The sequence below is a fragment of the Amia ocellicauda genome, chromosome 19, assembly GCF_036373705.1.
Source record: "Amia ocellicauda isolate fAmiCal2 chromosome 19, fAmiCal2.hap1, whole genome shotgun sequence".
Classification (NCBI taxonomy): domain Eukaryota; kingdom Metazoa; phylum Chordata; class Actinopteri; order Amiiformes; family Amiidae; genus Amia; species Amia ocellicauda.
In genome coordinates, this window is record NC_089868.1 from 1,844,108 (window position 1) to 1,859,158 (window position 15,051).

Sequence of the window (15,051 nt, forward strand, 5' to 3'; positions counted from 1 at the left end):
GTGGTCTGTGGTGTGCTCCTGGCTTGAGATTCCCCAATTTAAATAACCTAAATCGAAGGGAGAATTGAGAGGTAGTAAATGCAAAATGGGCATATTTGGGCAATCGACAACCTCCCAATGGGTCCTAGCGGCTGTAGACAACCGCTAGGTGGTGTAGTCGTGCTTCCATAAGTTTTACCCCCCAGTGGTACTGTATAACTTCCACTCTGTGACACATCCTAGATTTTAATAGCGACAAGATGTGAAGTCATAGTGAAGAGCTTGGGAAGGTGCGGTCACGCCTGCTTCATCAATGACGGGAGCTTTGGGGAGACGGGAGGCAGTCACATTACCTTCCTGAGAGCAGTAACTGCCGAACCAACACACATTACTTGTGTGTGCCAAATACTTCTGTTTTATTAGTACCTAATTTTTCAGCACCAGTATTTAACTTTGCAGATTGTTGGAAAAAAACTGTACAGGTATTCCCTGCTAACACACAACATTGCCAATAACATTGTAGCAATATAATTTATATTGCTACAGCATTGAGGCAATGTGCTAGCAGGGTTGTTGTACTTTGGAATCGGTTCATGCTTCACGATTGGTTAATTGCCTATTTTTTTTTTGCCTTCATAAACAATTCGTGGATCGACTTTGCTCCCTTTTTCTTGGGATTGTGCGTCTTGTAGGCAGTCCATAGGTTGTCCCTATATTAATTTATTCATGAAATTCCAACCGAAATAGCGACAGTTCTACAGCTATTTCAAACCGGAAGTTTGAATCGCTCCTGATTTCAGGAAAAAGTTCTTCATTTACACCGTCTCGTTCTGTCCGTCCCTCCCCTCCTCAGCCTTGGATCTCTTCTGTTCTCCGCTCAACCTGATCCAGTCTGCGCACCACTGAGCACAAGTGGAAGAGATCCAAACTCCCAGCGACCCTCGCACTCTACCACTCTCTACTGCCCACATTCCCCTCCTCGCTCACCTCAGTCTTACTTCCAGTCATTCTTTGAATCCACTGTCCACAACCCCTGCAAGCTTTACTCCACCTTCTCTCTCATCTCCCCCCTCCTCCCTCATCTCATCTCACCTCATCATTTTGCCTCATTCTTCTACAAGATCACAGACATCCACAAGCTCTTCAACAGTCTCCTCTCCACTCCCACCCTGCCCAAGTCTCCCACCGATCAAGCTTCCATTTCTTCATTCTCTCCTCTCTCAGACTCTGAACTTTCCTCTCTCCTCCTAGGTCACAAACCCATAATATGTCCCCTGGACCCTCTCTCTACTCGCCTCCTGCAAGCGTCTGCTCCATTTCAACTCCCCTTCTTCTCCTCCCTCCTCAACTCCTCACTCCTCTCTGGCTGTTTCCCCTCTTGCATTTAAACAAGCTGCGGTCATCCCACTCCTCAAGAAACCTACCCTTGACCCCACCTCTCCTCAGAGGCACCTGTCTCTGCCCTGTCGCCCTACTCCCCTTCCTCTCAAAGACCCTCGAGCGTGCGGTCCACTGTCAGCTCTCTGCATTCCTTTCCCATCTCTCACTTCTTGATCCTCTGCAATCTGCCTTCCAAACACCGCTCACACCACTGAGACTGCTGTCCTGGCAGTCACTGACTCCCTCAACTGTGCTCGGGCAGCCTCCCTCTCCTCAATCCTCATCCTCCTTGGTCTCTCCGCAACATTTGACACCGTCGATCACTCCATCCTCCTCTCCTGCCTCGCTGACCTTGGAATCTCTGGGACTGCTCTCACTTGTTTCTCCTCCTACCTCAACGACCGGACCTATCAAGTGGCGAGCTTCCTCATCCACCCCTCAACCTCTCCTCACAGGCATAACCCCCGGGTTTAGCTATCCTCCCGATGGGTCACATTTCGGTAACTACCTTTTTTACTTTCATGGGGCCCTGAAATCCTCGCTGCGCCCCTGGTCATGAAAGCTGTAATGTCTGGTATCAAAATACATTACTGGCTTTCGGCTTACACACGTCATTTCAACCCACTTGCTCAAGCAGACCGAGTAAACGTTTACTCGAGGTATACGGTCACACAGAAGGAGCATCCCAAGAACACCAGTAAATGGCGTAGAAATTTTGAAAACATGCACAATTTTCCACGATCTAAGCCCACAGTTTACGTGCAAAATCTAATGTCTGAGATGATGGTATCCATGTAACATTCCCGAAATGGACGCATTTTAAAAGTGCAAGGTAACGGTCTGGTCCATTTATTGTGGGTTTCAAGGTAAAGTACATTGCTGATGGACGTTTCATGGATAATGCGGATCAGTGGTTTCCTTTATCATTATGCTCTCTAAATTGTTGTGGGTCTGTTGTACACTGTTCAGTACTGTACATCGTGTTTTAATCCTAACTTGATAAAACACTTCGATTCATGGCTTTGTAGCCCCACCAGTGATGTAAAAAACCACTCGGTAAGATCATTAAAACAAAGTATTAAACAAGGCGCAATGCACAAGACAGTCCTTTGCCCTGTGCAGTGCTGCGGGTAAACAACTCGTCTCTAGTGCAATAAACTAAGACCATGTAAACCCGAGAGGGAGAGGGGCATTTAATCTGTGACTCGAGCATATTGTCTCCAGTGAGGTCAATACACGCGTCAGGGATATGTATGCTAAATGTAATGTAAATATGATGGATATAATGTATATTGTGGTGGAGTTTATAAAGATAATGTCAGGGGAACTTTAGTGATGTTCTGTGTTTTCTAAATTCCAAGCAGTGGGACTTTAAGTCATAACTTTGTGAGGAATTTACATGTCTTTATAAATTATATATCATTATAAAGTAATAATCCAGCTCACTTTGCTAGCTAGCCTACTGCCAGTTGCCATCCAAATGATGATAATGATCAGCTAGTAGTTAAGTACTGCAGTAGTTTGCCAGTTGTCAGCTAATGATTTTTGATAGAATTGTATTATTTAAATTCAGTTTTTTGTGCACTATAGTATTTTCAGTATTGAGTATTTTTGGTGTGGATGTTATTTTACCTAAACAGTTTATTAGTTATTGCTCTGATTTCAATATGCATAGTGCACTATTTACATTTGTATTGATTATTACATCAATTTCTTCAACAAGTACAGTGTATGTTAAAGTGCAATACATGTTCTGTGATGTGCATTATTTAAATGTTTGTGTTTATTTTAGTTTTAACTAAACATTCTCTATACGCCATAAACATGGGCACCACTAAAATGTTTTTCATCGAGAGGGGGGATGGTTTTGGGGCTACTATCAAATCTCGCATATGGCCCCCAAATGGCTAGGGCCGGCTCTGGACATCACACATTACATAGGATGGGGCTGACGTTGGATGGTACTTTTCGTGACTTAAATCAAGTAACAAGTTACTAGTACACACATAGCCTCTAAGTGTACTGAGTAATGATACTCTCTCTTTCGTTCATTCGTTCCTTAGTATAATTACCTTTAGTAGTAGTAGTACTGGCCACTACTCGGAAGGTAGCGATGCGCACCAATAGATCACGAAAGCTTTCTCATAGTTTTGTGTTTTAGATAATGGTTCAATACGGACTCAATCCCCTTTCATGGACATGGCAGGGAACTTGCAGTTAGAACTAAGGAGTCTAATAAGACTTGGTGGTACGCAGAACTGAAGTGCCAAGTGACAGGCTATCACTTTCATTGCACACCGCATTGTCTTCTCGCAGGGAGCGAATTGGGGAAATGTTGGATTTACGGCATCATGTAGAAAGACTGAATGGTTTAGTTACAGAAAAAGATAAAAAAGATAGTGACCTTTCTTACTAGCTGAACTAACCTGCATAAAATTAAGAAGATACAGACATTTTCATGCAATTATTTCAAGTTACAGTCTGCTGCTCAGACACAGTTTGGCGCACAGATGCAACTATCATCAACTCAATTATAAACATATATCTAGAGAGACAGAGAGACAGACATGGACTACATATCGTGCACATTGTATGAAATCATGCTGGTATATGTAGGCTTGTAGATGATTGTTAAGAGGCCTATTTGGAAACATACGAAATGAGATATTACCATAATGAAGTCATGATACATGAAGGAAATGTTTTTCATGTTGGCAAAAGTACCCTGTCAAAATGAAAATGAATGAGAGAATACTAAAACAAAGGGCTCGTCCGGGATTTGAACCCTTTGAATCATACCCCTAGACCAACGAGCCACATAGCACAGGTTTCTGTGAAAACTAGTTAACATCAGTGCCACGTAGAGAGTTGTGCGCTCCTCTATTTGAACACTTCCTTCTTCAAACATTGCATGAGTGTCTGACTGCCGCCATCTAGCGGTGCTGACTGACCGATGGCTCGGGTATCTTGGATGTTGTTAAATGACATAACTGTCCGCCCAAGACACTGATGACCAAGGGTCATAGTTTTCCCCTGTAATAATAACAACAATAGTAATTGGAGTGAATGGAAGTGGCATTTCTATTTCTCCTTACTTTAGCCGTCATCGTCGCCAACATTGTTGTTGGTGAGCATGGAGAGGAGTGTATTAGCTTTTAAAGTATATTCAAGCAATGAACACGTCAAATAAATGTAATACCGAATACTTTTGCACGCAAGTGCACATGTATGTTACAGCGCTTCTGGGAGCACGGCCCACGTGAAGCAAGAGGGCGCAGTAAAGGTCTGCGAGTCAAGTGTGATGTGGGTATCCTGCAGCAGGGAGAGGAACCTTTGTTTTTCTACAGACGAAGCTGGTGCTGTGGGATACTAGTGTAAGGCCATTTATTCGTCATCTGTTCATGCGCAACGGTTCACCAGAAGTGTGTTAGTGAAAACAGCGGTAAGTGCAGGCTTAGTAGGGTCGCAATAGCTTGAATGGTGTCGAACTCCCCCGAAGCATCACAAGTGTGATGGCGGAAGCCTAGAAAGAAAACGTTGCGTTGGCCGGGAATCGAACCCGGGTCAACTGCTTGGAAGGCAGCTATGCTCACCACTATACCACCAACGCCCGGAAAGTCTCTCATTCCATGACTTTTGATGCATTTCAGATCATTCATCTGACTAGATACATGCGAATAATTACAGCCTACAGTGTAAAGCTTCTGATTACAGACAGGGCGTGTTGAGTGTGCTAAGTAACTTGCTAAATTCACTAACAAACAGTCGCTGCTCTTACTACAAAACAGGTGCAAGATATATCATTCTTAGCTAAACAAACCACGTAAACAATCAATGTAACTCTTAACTAAACTAGGAAACGCGAGAGAAAAAGGCGATACTTAGCTGCGGCGACTTGAGCGACTTCTCAGCTGGCTTGCCCGAGTGTCCAGATGCATATGTGGAAATACTTCTATACAAACCATGAACATAGATTCTCGATAGATGAATACTGTTTATTTAAAGGCCAGTTTTTATTTAGCGCATAGTTTATTGAATTTACCCACCAAGGTGGAACACGGACAATGATGTATTTGATTGACAGTGTAACTTGGACTGTTGGAGTAACTTGGACACCCATTGGAATGGAAAAACAAACTCGAGAAAAAAGTGTGTGTGTGTGTGTGTGTGTGTGTCACCTGCTGGTAGTGATGCATTTACATAACCTACAGACTATTTGGGCTGATTGTTCCTGGTGTATTAATGAAACTTTTCAAAGCGGTGGCTTACGTAGATGACATCACAGTCATTGTTAAGAATGGCAAGGATGTACCTTACCTTAAATGACTGTCAGAAATGAATTGAGTTTCTTCAGTGGTTAATGGCTTTTACTGGGGGAACTAGGTAGAAAGCAAGCCACTGTCTCTAGCCACATTTTGGACAAATGGACAAAACTAGATGGATTTAAAAATAGACGGATAGACAGTCGGATGGCGTCTGTCTACAATATTTTAAATGATAATAGTATATGTAGTATATGCATGTGTATTATCAACTAATCTTTACAGAAAAGGGGTAATACCATAATAAAATGCTGATGAGAGGAGAAGAGATCTTATTCACTGGCCAAATACATGATTTCGACAATTGTCGTACATCTTGACGGCACTTAGCTTTACTTTTCACAATGTATGACTGCACTTACTGTACTTAACTGTATACATTGGAAGTTGTAAAATGTATTATCTTGAATTGCTTTGTTTAATGTAAATTTGAATTTGTAATGTTTGATGCCTTGTACTTAACTGTATTCTTGCACTTATGTTGCAAGTCGCCCTGCATAAGGGCGTCTGCCAAGAAATAAAAATAATAATAATGTTTAATAATAGTATATGTAGTATATGCATGTGTATTATAAACTAATCTTTACAGAAAAGGGGTAATACCATAATAAAATGCTGATGAGAAATTAAGAAAACCGTAAAAGAAAGGCATTTTAAACCAGGACCTCTCGCACTCTAAGAGAGAATCATATCTCGAACAAACTTACATTAGTGACATCTTTACACTAGTGCCACGTAGAAAGCGGTGCGCTCCAACAGCCGGAAACTTTCTCAGTCTCAAGTTCAAGCACCTTGTGTGTGACTGCCATCTAATGTTGCTGACTAATAGCACTATTGGACTAGAGGAGCTGGGGCTGGCAGAAATTCAGCCAGGCTTTTCTACAGGCGCAAACTCAGCTGATGCTGTGTAGGCTACTCCGTGTACGTCAATGAAAGTCTAGTGACTTCAATATACACACCCCGATGCACCCAAAGAGTGATTGTCAAAGTATGAGTGACTCGCTCCACTAGCAGCACCGACCTGCATCTCTCTGTGACACCCGGCGCCTCCGTCTGGATAAGCTGCTGGTAATGCCGAGCACGGCAGCAGATCTTGTACAGTGGAACCCTAATAATATTCCTAATAATATGGCAACATCCTGGGGGGTCGGTGTGCCGCGCCACAGTGCAGCGACCTTAGCGCATCACTAAAAGGCACCTTAGCGAGGCCTCGGAATCGCTCAAACATGAACCGAGAAATGAACATTGAATCCCATCTACTATTATTACCTAGTAGTGTTGATGTTATCTAAAGTATTTCTATACGTTTTTATTAGTGTATGAATTGTGTCGACCAGGGATCAGAAAGTGAGACAGTATAGGGTAGGCGGTAATCGAAAGCACAAGAAATACATAAAAGGGAGCTTTACAGCAGGTGAATAAAACACGGATTGTGACAGTCCACTGTTAATAGCCTATAACAAGGCAGATTAAAATATAACAAACGATACGGATTCTTAAAATCAAATATAATTTCAACGTGCAGGAGACCAGACTGACTTTTATGCATCCTCTCGGGTGTAGATGCATGTTACTTAGACTAACAACGTTTGCATTCTAGGATATTAATAACACTCTCCAGAGCAGGAATTATTGAGTGATATTACAGGGAATGTTGAGTAAAAGACTGACCCCGACGTGATTTGAACACACAACCTTCTGATCTGGAGTCAGACGCGCTACCGTTGCGCCACGAGGTCCTTAAACTTCAGTTAACACAGGACGTCAAGGAAAAATATTGGGAACTATGGTGATGTTTTGCTAGTGACCATTAGGTTAATGAATGGGCAACTGAAGCATTGACGTGATGAAGAAGTTAAACAGAATGCTAAAGAGATAGTGACAGTGAGCATGACACAGAACACATGGCATGACGTGAATACCAAGTTAAACTTAAAGCAGAAATTACAGAAAGAAAGAAAAAAAAGAAAACCGGACACTGCACATATGTTTGGTCTTTCCTATATCTTTAATATGATATCTCAGTAGTTTAAATTTGATACAGAAATTATTCTGGAATCCCATGAAATGGAAAATACAGTGAATATAAAACTATATTTGCTGTATTTATAACAAATATATTCCGCTTATACACTCACCTAAAGGATTATTAGGAACACCATACTAATACCCCCTTTCGCCTTCAGAACTGCCTTAATTCTACGTGGCATTGATTCAACAAGGTGCTGAAAGCATTCTTTAGAAATGTTGGCCCATATTGATAGGATAGCATCTTGCAGTTGATCGAGATTTGTGGGATGCACATCCAGGGCACGAAGCTCCCGTTCCACCACATCCCAAAGATGCTCTATTGGGTTGAGATGTGGTGACTGTGGGGGCCAGTTTAGTACAGTGAACTCATTGTCATGTTCAAGAAACCAATTTGAAATGATTCGACCTTTGTGACATGGTGCATTATCCTGCTGAAAGTAGCCATCAGAGGATGGGTACATGGTGGTCATAAAGGGATGGACATGCTCAGAAACAATGCTCAGGTAGGCCGTGGCATTTAAACGATGCCCAATTGGCACTAAGGGGCCTAAAGTGTGCCAAGAAAACATCCCCCACACCATTACACCACCACCACCAGCCTGCACAGTGGTAACAAGGCATGATGGATCCATGTTCTCATTCTGTTTACGCCAAATTCTGACTCTACCATCTGAAGGTCTCAACAGAAATCGAGACTCATCAGACCAGGCAACATTTTTCCAGTCTTCAACTGTCCAATTTTGGTGAGCTTGTGCAAATTGTAGCCTCTTTTTCCTATTTGTAGTGGAGATGAGTGGTACCCGGTGGGGTCTTCTGCTGTTGTAGCCCATCCGCCTCAAGGTTGTACGTGTTGTGGCTTCACAAATGCCTTGCTGCATACCTCGGTTGTAACGAGTGGTTATTTCAGTCAAAGTTGCTCTTCTATCAGCTTGAATCAGTCGGCCCATTCTCCTCTGACCTCTAGCATCAACAAGGCATTTTCGCCCACAGGACTGCCGCATACTGGATGTTTTTCCCTTTTCACACCATTTTTTGTAAACCCTAGAAATGGTTGTGCGTGAAAATCCCAGTAACTGAGCAGATTGTGAAATACTCAGAACGGCCCGTCTGGCACCAACAACCATGCCACGCTCAAAATTGCTTAAATCACCTTTCTTTCCCATTCAGACATCCAGTTTGGAGTTCAGGAGATTGTCTTGACCAGGACCACACCCCTAAATGCATTGAAGCAACTGCCATGTGATTGGTTGGTTAGATATTTGCATTAATGAGAAATTGAACAGGTGTATCTAATAATCCTTTAGGTGAGTGTATTTGCCTTTACTAATATTGTATTTTATTTTACAATAGGTTTAATATAATAAGGTCCAAATAATAAATGTACATATTTGCACATGCTTGCTTTTGGTGAACAGGTAGAATTGGCCATTATCTGAAAAAAACATGCACTCACCTAGTTATTCACAGTTTAAACAGCGCCAGTGAATATTGGGTTTTAAAGTTACAAGAGTGACGATGAAGTTATTGCGTTTAGTTGCTTTAAATAACTACAGTGGTTTGTGGATAACAGGAATATGTGCACATACAGAAAAGTGAAAAGTAACGCTGGGTAAGTACACAATCAAATCAAGTTTCACGAAAGATGATATGCTTCAGATACAACTTAATAGTAAAAATGCATTATGGTAAAGAGTTAATAGCTTTGTTGATAACCTCAACGTATGCTAATCAGTCTCTGTTTCGTGTTTATTATCATAATAATTGTAATTATTATTATTAGTAGTAGTATTCTACAATAAAACTTGCATAAGTTCGAATTGTGCCGATATGTTTTCTGCACAAGGAAAAGTATATATATTATTAAGTTACACAAGCATTGTAAAGAAACCAACAACATATAGGCACCTGGATGTGTTCTTCCTACTTGGATAAGTAGGTTAGCCGGCTAAGTTTCAGGATAACTTGGCATTAACTCGGGATTTTCCATTCTCCGTAGCGAGTTTAAAGTTCAGCCAGCTATGTTTCCAGAGCAGCATGTCCAGCATCTCAAACCTGCTCCCTGTCAGGTTAACTTGAAGTTAGATGGCTAACAATCTCACTGTATTTCATCTGCCCAGTTAAATGACAGCTGACTGTGTCCCCCAACAATGACGGCGCCGTTCCTAACAGATCCAGTTGTGATCCAGACCCAGTAGCTTTTCTGCGAGGAATAATTCATAGAGATTATAGATTTAAATTATACAGATTAATTATTTGAGCGTTACAGGTTCGGTCGGAAAGGAATGATTTACGTAGCCGATTAATTAGGACCGCACATCAGTCATTCCGCCCTGGGCCGGCCCTGACCAATTTGATGCCCTAGGCAAGATTTTAGCTGGTCCCCTTGCATCGCAGCCAATTCCACCACCGATCATTGTGTTCATACACTCACACAGAAACTGCATAGCTTCATGTCTTAGATTTTCTTTATTTTTGAAACAATAAAAAACCACACAAAATAAAAACAGTATGCAAGAAACAAGTGACAAAACGAATTATGAATACAATATAAATAAGTATTGCACGAAAAAACTATATTACCGACACCATAGTGCAAGATGCATAATGTAGCAGTGTTCTACAGCCTTACTCGCCTTGCCTTTCTTGCAGCAAACAAGTGACATAAAACGAATTATAAATAAGTGGATGTTTCCTGCAGCACACTTGAAAGAAAAAGTACATTTCTCAGAATTATGTTATAGGTAATGGAGGTTGATGAAAGAGTTAAATAGCTGATCGATCAAAAGGTGTGATCGTTGTGGGGCATCTGTAAGAATGCACAATTCTCATTCATTCCAAACAGTGTCCCTTTATTGCATCACAAGCAATGGGCGTTAGCCTATTTTGGTATTTGTTTTGTGTGTTTTTTATTGCTTCTTGTTTTGTTTTATTTATTCACTTTCCACTGTCAGCTCTCTGCATTCCTTTCCCATCTCTCACTTCTTGATCCTCTGCAATCCGCCTTCCAAACACCTCTCACACCAGTGAGACTGCTCTCCTGGCAGTCACTGACTCCCTCAACTGTGCTCGGGCAGCCTCCCTCTCCTCAATCCTCATCCTCCTTGGTCTCTCCGCAACATTTGACACCGTCGATCACTCCATCCTCCTCTCCTGCCTCGCTGACCTTGGAATCTCTGGGACTGCTCTCACTTGTTTCTCCTCCTACCTCAACGACCGGACCTATCAAGTGGCGAGCTTCCTCATCCACCCCTCAACCTCTCCTCACAGGCATAACCCCCGGGTTTAGCTATCCTCCCGATGGGTCACACTTCGGTAGCTACCTTTTTTACTTTCATGGGGCCCTGAAATCCTCGCTGCGCCCCTGGTCATGAAAGCTGTAATGTCTGGTATCAAAATACATTACTGGCTTTCGGCTTACACACGTCATTTCAACCCACTTGCTCAAGCAGACCGAGTAAACGTTTACTCGAGGTATACGGTCACACAGAAGGAGCATCCCAAGAACACCAGTTAATGGCGTAGAAATTTTGAAAACACGCACAATTTTCCACGATCTAAGCCCACAGTTTACGTGCAAAATCTAATGTCTGAGATGATGGTATCCATGTAACATTCCCGAAATGGACGCATTTTAAAAGTGCAAGGTAACGGTCTGGTCCATTTATTGTGGGTTTCAAGGTAAAGTACATTGCTGATGGACGTTTCATGGTTAATGCGGATCAGTGGTTTCCTTTATCATTATGCTCTCTAAATTGTTGTGGGTCTGTTGTACACTGTTCAGTACTGTACATCGTGTTTTAATCCTAACTTGATAAAACACTTCGATTCATGGCTTTGTAGCCCCACCAGTGACGTAAAAAACCACTCGGTAAGATCATTAAAACAAAGTATTAAACAAGGCGCAATGCACAAGACAGTCCTTTGCCCTGTGCAGTGCTGCGGGTAAACAACTCGTCTCTAGTGCAATAAACTAAGACCATGTAAACCCGAGAGGGAGAGGGGCATTTAATCTGTGACTCGAGCATATTGTCTCCAGTGAGGTCAATACACGCGTCAGGGATATGTATGCTAAATGTAATGTAAATATGATGGATATAATGTATATTGTGGTGGAGTTCATAAACATAATGTCAGGTGAACTTTAGTGATATTCTGTGTTTTCTAAATTCCAAGCAGTGGGACTTTAAGTCATAACTTTGTGAGGAATTTACATGTCTTTATAAATTATATATCATTATAAAGTAATAATCCAGCTCACTTTGCTAGCTAGCCTACTGCCAGTTGCCATCCAAATGATGATAATGATCAGCTAGTAGTTAAGTACTGCAGTAGTTTGCCAGTTGTCAGCTAATGATTTTTGATAGTATTGTATTATTTAAATTCAGTTTTTTGTGCACTACAGTATTTTCAGTATTGAGTATTTTTGGTGTGGATGTTATTTTACCTAAACAGTTTATTAGTTATTGCTCTGATTTCAATATGCATAGTGCACTATTTACATTTGTATTGATTATTACATCAATTTCTTCAACAAGTACAGTGTATGTTAAAGTGCAATACATGTTCTGTGATGTGCATTATTTAAATGTTTGTGTTTATTTTAGTTTTAACTAAACATTCTCTATACGCCATAAACATGGGCACCACTAAAATGTTTTTCATCGAGAGGGGGGATGGTTCTGGGGCTACTATCAAATCTCGCATATGGCCCCCAAATGGCTAGGGCCGGCTCTGGACATCACACATTACATAGGATGGGACTGACGTTGGATGCGACTTTTCGTGACTTAAATCAAGTAACAAGTTACTAGTACACACATAGCCTCTAAGTGTACTGAGTAATGATACTCTCTCTTTCGTTCATTCGTTCCTTAGTATAATTACCTTTAGTAGTAGTAGTACTGGCCACTACTCGGAAGGTAGCGATGCGCACCAATAGATCACGAAAGCTTTCTCATAGTTTTGTGTTTTAGATAATGGTTCAATACGGACTCAATCCCCTTTCATGGACATGGCAGGGAACTTGCAGTTAGAACTAAGGAGTCTAATAAGACTTGGTGGTACGCAGAACTGAAGTGCCAAGTGACAGGCTATCACTTTCATTGCACACCGCATTGTCTTCTCGCAGGGAGCGAATTGGGGAAATGTTGGATTTACGGCATCATGTAGAAAGACTGAATGGTTTAGTTACAGAAAAAGATAAAAAAGATAGTGACCTTTCTTACTAGCTGAACTAACCTGCATAAAATTAAGAAGATACAGACATTTTCATGCAATTATTTCAAGTTACAGTCTGCTGCTCAGACACAGTTTGGCGCACAGATGCAACTATCATCAACTCAATTATAAACATATATCTAGAGAGACAGAGAGACAGACATGGACTACATATCGTGCACATTGTATGAAATCATGCTGGTATATGTAGGCTTGTAGATGATTGTTAAGAGGCCTATTTGGAAACATACGAAATGAGATATTACCATAATGAAGTCATGATACATGAAGGAAATGTTTTTCATGTTGGCAAAAGTACCCTGTCAAAATGAAAATGAATGAGAGAAGACTAAAACAAAGGGCTCGTCCGGGATTTGAACCCTTTGAATCATACCCCTAGACCAACGAGCCACATAGCACAGGTTTCTGTGAAAACTAGTTAACATCGGTGCCACGTAGAGAGTTGTGCGCTCCTCTATTTGAACACTTTCTCCTTCAAACATTGCATGAGTGTCTGACTGCCGCCATGACTGATGGCTCGGGTATCTTGGATGTTGTTAAATGACATAACTGTCCGCCCAAGACACTGATGACCAAGGGTCATAGTTTTCCCTTGTAATAATAACAACAATAGTAATTGGAGTGAATGGAAGTGGCATTTCTATTTCTCCTTACTTTAGCCGTCATCGTCGCCAACATTGTTGTTGGTGAGCATGGAGAGGAGTGTATTAGCTTTTAAAGTATATTCAAGCAATGAACACGTCAAATAAATGTAATACCGAATACTTTTGCACGCAAGTGCACATGTATGTTACAGCGCTTCTGGGAGCACGGCCCACGTCAAGCAAGAGGGCGCAGTAAAGGTCTGCGAGTCAAGTGTGATGTGGGTATCCTGCAGCAGGCAGAGGAACCTTTGTTTTTCTACAGACGAAGCTGGTGCTGTGGGATACTAGTGTAAGGCCATTTATTCGTCATCTGTTCATGCGCAACGGTTCACCAGAAGTGTGTTAGTGAAAACAGCGGTAAGTGCAGGCTTAGTAGGGTCGCAATAGCTTGAATGATGGCTATTGGCGGAAGCCTAGAAAGAAAACGTTGCGTTGGCCGGGAATTGAACCCGGGTCAACTGCTTGGAAGGCAGCTATGCTCACCACTATACCACCAACGCCCAGAAAGTCTCTCATTCCATGACTTTTGATGCATTTCAGATCATTCATCTGACTAGATACATGCGAATAATCACAGCCTACAGTGTAAAGCTTCTGATTACAGACAGGGCGTGTTGAGTGTGCTAAGTAACTTGCTAAATTCACTAACAAACAGTCGCTGCTCTTACTACAAAACAGGTGCAAGATATATCATTCTTAGCTAAACAAACCACGTAAACAATCAATGTAACTCTTAACTAAACTAGGAAACGCGAGAGAAAAAGGCGATACTTAGCTGCGGCGACTTGAGCGACTTCTCAGCTGGCTTACCCGAGTGTCCAGATGCATATGTGGAAATACTTCTATACAAACCATGAACATAGATTCTCGATAGATGAATACTGTTTATTTAAAGGTCAGTTTTTATTTAGCGCATAGTTTATTGAATTTACCCCCCGAGGTGGAACACGGACAAACAAAAATCAAACCTGCTCAGTGTCAGGTTAACTTGAAGTTAGATGGCTAAATAAATTATACAGATTATTTATTTGAGCGTTACAGGTTCGGTCGGAAAGGAATGATTTACGTAGCCGATTAATTAGGACCGCACATCAGTAGATAGTAGGGTTTTTTGGGCGCGGCCTATTTTGTTATGACGTATGCCCTAAGCTTATTAATATGCCTACGTCATAATTGGGGGGCGTGATTTTAGAGTTATTTCCTTAATTATTCCTACGTCATATCCGTCAGAAAGTGTACACCCCTAAAACCCTGAACAACAAGGCCACCCATAAAGACCCCCCCCCCCCTCTGAAGGCAACGCCCCGAAACTCTCCTCTCTATTTAAGACCCCGCGCTGCTTTTAGGCAATACCTCTTTAATTCTCAGCATCTGAAACATCCCGCTTCTTCAACATGTCCAGCGACATCAACATGAAACCCCGCAAGAAACAATCCCGGGCAAGGGTTCCTGTACTC

General features: G+C 41.8%; 3 non-coding genes across 3 annotated transcripts; all 3 read right to left on the reverse strand.

Annotated features, from left to right (window-relative positions):
• Window positions 1–4,897: 4,897 nt before the first annotated feature.
• Window positions 4,898–4,969, reverse strand: trnag-ucc (transfer RNA glycine (anticodon UCC)). Its single transcript has one exon. It is a non-coding gene; the product is annotated as a tRNA-Gly (tRNA).
• A 2,379-nt stretch (window positions 4,970–7,348) lies between these two features.
• On the reverse strand, window positions 7,349–7,420 carry trnaw-cca (transfer RNA tryptophan (anticodon CCA)). The gene has a single exon. It is a non-coding gene; the product is annotated as a tRNA-Trp (tRNA).
• Window positions 7,421–14,022: 6,602 nt separating this feature from the next.
• On the reverse strand, window positions 14,023–14,094 carry trnag-ucc (transfer RNA glycine (anticodon UCC)). Its single transcript has one exon. It is a non-coding gene; the product is annotated as a tRNA-Gly (tRNA).
• Window positions 14,095–15,051: the final 957 nt, after the last annotated feature.